The following is a 7,082-nucleotide window of genomic DNA, read 5'->3' on the forward strand; positions in this document are numbered from 1 at the left end:
GGTAGTGATCACAGACGTCCAATTTTTTTTTTACTTTGACCCCAATTTTGACTCCTTTACATTTATTGTTTAAGTCTCAAATAAAAATAAAAGTTTCATCGATGTCTTAGTTACGTACATCTAAAATTTCAAGTGTTTAGACCCAAAATTAGCGGAAGAATTCTGTAGAATCTGCAAAAGTCAACTCTTGCAACTTTGACCTTTTTCCATGCAGATTTTCACCCCAAAAATCATTAAAATGCTGCATGTCTGAATTCCAAATGTTTAGACCCAAAATTGGCAAAGTTGTTTGCTAGACTCTGCAAAGATCAAATGTTTTTAACTTTGACCCCTTGGCAGCTATATTTTCGACCCAAACCGATTAAAAGGCTTGTTCTCTCTCTAAATACCCTTTATGTAAATTTTAAAATGTTTCGACTAAAAACTGGCTGAGTAATTTGGTAGAGACTGGAGAGGTCAATGTTTTTAACTTTGACCCCAATTTTTACCCCTCAACATTTATTTTCTTTCCTCAAATCAAATTAAAAAGGTTCATCTATGTCCAAGGAACCTACAAATAAGATTTCAAGTGTTTAGACCAAAATTGGCGGAGGAGTTTGGCAGAGATTTCAAAGCTTAAATTGTTGAACTTTAACCCCTTGACAGGCACATTTCTAGCCGAAAACCTATTGCAAAGATTTTCCCAAATCGCAATACCCCTTTAGTATGTAGACTGAAAATCACTTAAGTAATTTGGTAGGGAAATGTACACACACAGACACACATACAGTTTCACTTATATATATATATATATATATATATATATATATATATATATATATATATATATATATATATATATATATGATGTTTTTAGAGGCGGTGAACTTATAAGTAAAATAAATCACAAAAACATATTATACAAGTATGTGAGTTATTCCAAATATTGTTCAATTTTTACACTTTATTTTTTATATTCAATTTTGTACATTATAACTTAAATACATTTTCAGACATATGGCCCCTGTGACACGCGCGTGTATGGCGTAATCTAGATATCTAATTTTCACAAACTCTATCTATTACATTAGGTTGTGTTTCGACAATAATGCGTTGAATATTGTCTTCCAAGTGATCTATTCTGTCTTGTTGGTCAGTGTATGTATGGGACTTTACAAGAACGCATTTACATTAGATTTTAAAACGGCCATGTTTATGGAAAGCAACCCCGCGGTACTATGTTCCATAGAGAGACAGTCTTAGAAAAGAAGCTTTCCTCAATGAATTCTCGAAGATTATGGAAAATTGTTGTTGTAGTTAGACGAGTATTTGTTGCGAATGTTTTGCAAGGATGGGGGGGGGGCATATATCGAAGCTAAGTCGAACACCTGATATAAAAAATCACGATAGAGCAGATATATACTCGCAATGTCTCTTCTCCGAAAAAAAGAAAATAGGGAAGCGAGCGGGCTCTTGCTAACTAGACGGTTCGGTACGCTGTCCAAGAAGGAAAGAGTCTTGCGTCATACTAGTCGGATTTGAAAGTCACATATTTAAAGCAAAGCCGAATTGTAATATTTGGTTGAACTGAATAAGTAGATTGGGATGTTTACTCATCACACTGTATAAGGCGTGTGTTGTCAAAAGCTTAGAAGATTATAAAGATAGTGATGCAACAGAACAGAGCAGAGAATAACGAATGTTTGCTAAGGGTTTGCCCATCTTTAAAAATGTGGTTAATAGTCTATATTTTTCTTTCCTATATATAAATTTACATAAAAATTCACTTAAATGCAAATGTTATTTACTTTAATAAACCAGCGTCTTTAGACAACAAAACCGAAACAATTCTAATAAAACTAGAGAAAACACTATTGCAACTGTACGAATTTCTTTTTCTAATCTGCTAATGCCCAAATATATATATATATATATATATATATATATATATATATACATATATATATACATATATATATACATGTATATATATACACACATATATATATACATATATATAAGTATATATATATACACACGTATATATATGTATGTATATATGTATGTATATATATGTATATATGTATGTATATATATATATATGTATGTATGTATATATATATATGTATGTATATATATGTATATATATGTATATATATGTATATATATGTATGTATATATATATGTATATATATATATATATATATATACTATTATTTTGAGATATAGTGTTAAGGTGTAAGGTCAGGCATATTCTGTGCGACGGGGAAAATCAGTAAGCGTAAATAATTTGGGTTTTAAGCCATCGACTTTTGCCTGGAGTCATGCCAAATGCGAAGCAAATTTCTAGATTGGAACAGATCAATGAAATTGAATGCATTAAACAAAACTGCGAAGTTTAGCTAGGAAAGTTGTTAAATCTCTTTTGCTTTTTAAAACTGTAGGATGTATTAATCAGTTCTGATCGCATCCTCAAATATCAGACACATTGTACTTGGTTAATTCTGAGATGGGTAACTGATTCAGAATAACAGTTAACGTAAACTTTTGCGTGTGGAAGGAAATTCCATATTTATTAGGTTGGTGCAAAATAATGTTTTTTATATATAGTTGAACGTCAAAAATCGACATTATTTTTGCACCAACCTAATACATCTTTCTTGCAAATAGATTACCGCTTTTCGGGACCCGCAGATCACTCAAGAATAAAGTTGTCGATGGAAAAATGTGATGGTTAAAACTGAATAGAATTTGACCTCCCCTGCGAGACAGAAGTAAACACAAAATCGATTTTAATGGGAAGAAATCCTAGCTTTCTAATAAGGAACAGTTTTGCTTGCTTCAGTATAGAATAATTTCTCCTTCACTGGGAAAGACAATAAAGTTAAATTGTAGCATCAGTAAAAATAATACACTTTGCTTTTAAACAAAAATCAGAATCCAACTCTACTTCCACTCCACGTCATTTGCTCTTTATTCAATCTTGTTTTTACACGGTCATAAACTAATATTGTATGTCTTCATTATCTTGAAATACCGATTCTCGTCGTATTCTCTGACGTTAAGCAGTGTTGACTCTGATTAGTACCTTTTGAAAATGGTGAGTATCGTATATTTAGATTTTGATTAGTACCTTTTGAAAATGGTGAGTATCGTATATTTAGAAGTGACATCGACTGTTCCAAGGAGTTACATTATCTAAGAGCATTGGAATAGATACCAATCACTCATCCGTCTGTTAATGGACAAAATCGCAGAAAAAAAATGATAAAGACTTGGTAGAGAAACTAATCTTGGAGAATGTAAACTCCAAGATACTTCTTGTCCTCCTTCGTTGGATTTAAGGAATGATAGGTCACGAAATGTATGGATTGAGTGTGTGTAACCTTTGCGTCACTATAAAATTCCAATATTACAGTGTGTCACGTAAAAGATAGCCTTCGTGGAGTTATTGCATAAGACTTGTGTTTTTATTGCTGATGTACGTCGACATAATCTCACTATAACAGCATTTGTTATATACAATAAGTTTCTCGTCCAAATGAACGGGGGCTTAGTTCCACGAGTTTTCGGAGAATAGAAAACAATATCTTGAACAGATGCTTGTCCTCTGTTCCAGCCATCATCAATGGACCTGGGGTGACTGCCAGCATCCGATAAAGTTAAACACTTTGCCAAGAACTCTTTGTGATCAAGGCCGTCTACCTCCCGATTTTCCTCGTCTTCATACAACACTACTGACCAAAGATCTAGAAGAATTTGGTTGGGAAATCTTATCCCCATCCTGCATATTCTCTTGACCAAGGTTCCTCGTATTATCAATTATTTCGAGTATTACGAAACTATTTAGATGTCTTTAAGTTAACATCACGGGAATAGATCAAACATGAGTTAGATTCATATTTCACATTAAAACCTAAAGAATATTACAAGCTATACATGTATAAGTTATAGATGGCAAAGTCGTTATTGTTATGAAGAGAGATTTTAATGAACAAGCAGTTTTTCATTTTCCCGATGAAATTTAAATCGGCAACAATCTTTTGCTCTAACCAGATATAAAACTCGTATCTACAGAACGTAACTTCAAGTATTTTTAGCCAACATTTGGGATAATATGTTTTTGTGTTTATTTTCATTTTTCTTCAATTTTAGTGTTTTTTTTTTCCTAGTATCATTTGTGTTTCTTTTTTTTTTCTTTTTTGTGGATAAAAATTAATGTTTCTCTATATATCCATTATGTTTTATTTGGTGTTTTGTTTTGTACAATTTAATCGGATTCTAAATTTAATCTGTTTTTTTTTTATGGGTGGCGGGGGTTTTCACTCATTATTTATTTTATCATAATTACTATGTGGATGTGCGCTGAAGTAGGAGCACGCATGCGCATAAAGAACGCACTAATATATATGCCGCCATTTATGTCAGCCTCGTTTTGATAATGTTTTAACTTTATCTGTTTATTTTTACAGAATGATGACGGAGCAAAGAAATATATCCAACTGCATCATAAATGGAAATGAATAGAAAAAAATCAGCAAAATTATTCACAAAAAAAAATACAAACACAAATTAAAAAGAAAATAACTCATTTAAAGAAAGGAAACTGAAAGAAAATGGAAACATATAAAAATTAAAAATCAGAAGATTGCCTCAATCAAAGAAATCTGCGGTTCATTCCCCCACCCCTCAATATAAAAAAGATGATTGCTACGAATTTCACAAGAGCGACAGAGATCACAACAAAACAAAAACGTATATCAGTAAGATGAGTCTTTTCAAAACTGTGGTTGACGATAGAAAATGCAATTTCAAACTGAAGCCTGACAGACTGACGAAAATGGTATTTCAAAATTAAAATTTATGCTATTTCCAAACTGATTATGATAAACTAACGGAAATGTTATTTCAAACTGAATCGTAACAGACCGAGAAAAATTATATTTTAGACAAGCATAACTGACAGACGAAAATGCTATTATAAACTTGAGCGTGATAGATCGACAAAAATGATATTTAAACGTGAAGCATGACAGACCGATGAAAATGATATTTCAAATAATAGTATGACAGACTGACGAAAATGTTATTTCGAAATGAAGCATGACAGACAAAGAAAAATAATATTTCAGACTGACGTGTGATGAAAATCATATTTCAGTATTAAGTGTGACGGACAGACAAAAGTTCTATTTCAAGCTTGAACATTACAAACCGACGAATATTACTTCAAATTTAAGCGTAACAGACGGACAAACATACAGTTTAACAGTTAAGCGTGACAACCGACGAAAATTTTATTTCAGACTTAAGCATGATGAACACGGGATCATGCTGTTTCAAACTTTAAAATGACAGATCGATAAATGTGATTCCAACCATAAGCATAAAAGATAAAAAAAATACTATTTCAAATTAAACCTGACAAACTGACATAAAGGATATTCAAGACTTTAGTGTGCCGAGCGGATGTAAATGATATGTCAGACTTTCGCGTGACACTCTGACAGAAATGTTATTTCAAACTGGAGCATAGTAGATCGACGAATGTGATTTCAAAATTAAGCTTAAAAGACAGACGCAAATGATATTTCAAAATTATGCCTGACAGACTGACAAAAATGATATAATTGACTTAAGTGCGAGGAATATACGCAAATAATATTTTCAAGTTTAATAGACTAATGAAAATGATATTTCAAATTGAACCATGACAGACCGACAAACGGCATTTAAGACTTAATCATAACAGACTGGCGAAAAGCTTATTTGAAATATAATTGTCACAGATAGACGAAAAGGCTATTGTAGACTAAGGCCTAATGTACAGATAAAAAAATATTTTAAACTGAAGCATGAAAGACATCTAAATATTAATAAAAACTTAAGCGTAATAGACAGGCGGACCTAAGCACTACAGCAAAAAGAAAACACTATTAACAACTTAAGCGTGAGGGCGAAAGAGAATAACGTGCTAGTACATTGTACGAACCGGAAGTCGGTAATTGTGTACATTACGAACCAGATTTTCCGTAAATGTCCGCTCGAGCTCGACCAGCACCTGATGTTAAAAACGCTAGGAAACACGTTCAACATATTGTTTTTCTTTGTTACTAGTATTTTCAAGTTGAATTCAATTTGTACGATCTTTCTGTGCTTATTAAATTGTTAGGTGAAAGTACAATATAGTTTCAAATCATCCTCTCCTCCCCATATTAAGAATTGCTTAATGAATAATAACGTTATTTCTTCGCGGTAACATAGACGCACAAATAGCTGCCATTGTTGGTCCAGCCATATCGTACATTTACGAAAAATCCGGTTCGTAATATGCAACAGTAACAACATCCGGTTTGTATAACGCACCAATACCGAAAATAACATTTTAAACATAAGCATGACAGATTAACGAATGTTTAAAACTTAGACGTAACAAAAAGGAAGAAAATAAGGTTTTAAATTGAAGCTTAGGAGACCAACGAAAATTATATTTAAAATTAAACGCGACGAAGAGACGAGTATATTTCAATCTTAAACGTGACAGACAAAAGAAAAAGTTAATTCAAACTTAAGCCAGACGAACAATAATGTAATTTGAACCTTAAGACTAACAAATTGATCGACTTACAAAGCTTCTTTAGCATGACAGACTAAACCGAAACAATACAGATCAACCGATAGGAAAACGCATCTAAAGGAAGGAAAAATAACTGTGAAAAAATGTTGATGGTTTAAGATGCGATCATTCAATCTGTGCGTTTGGCCATGAATATGCTAAGCCTAAGCTAATCGTGACATTAGGACCGACTGATTGACAGATCCTCTTAGAGAAACGAATGGACGCGTCTAAAACATTGTTCCTCGGAAATTCATCGGATTAAAATGATTTAAAAAATAACCTGCTATGCTGTTCTTCCCGGGAAGAAGAATTTTTTTCTGGTTCCTATTTTTATTTTACTTTATTTTATATTCTGTATTGCCTGATTTACTGATCAAACAGATACACTTTAACACATACACGCATACAATATGTGTGTGCGTGCGTGTGTGTGTGTGTGTGTGTGTGTGTGTGTGTGTGTGTGTGTGTGTGTGCGCGCGCGCGC

General features: G+C 32.6%; 1 protein-coding gene across 1 annotated transcript in view; it reads left to right on the forward strand.

Annotated features, from left to right (window-relative positions):
- LOC145261136 (carbonic anhydrase-related protein 10-like) overlaps window positions 1-6,535 on the forward strand; it is a 1,563,849-nt gene extending 1,557,314 nt beyond the window's left edge. The window contains exon 12 of the mRNA XM_080119410.1: window positions 4,452-6,535. The gene's annotated coding sequence lies outside the window, so the exon portion shown is untranslated. The remainder of the gene's footprint in view (window positions 1-4,451) is intronic.
- The last annotated feature ends 547 nt before the right edge of the window (window positions 6,536-7,082 follow it).

Source organism: Euprymna scolopes, chromosome 37 (assembly GCF_053919585.1).
Source record: "Euprymna scolopes isolate OS-2025 chromosome 37, ASM5391958v1, whole genome shotgun sequence".
NCBI lineage: Eukaryota > Metazoa > Mollusca > Cephalopoda > Sepiida > Sepiolidae > Euprymna > Euprymna scolopes.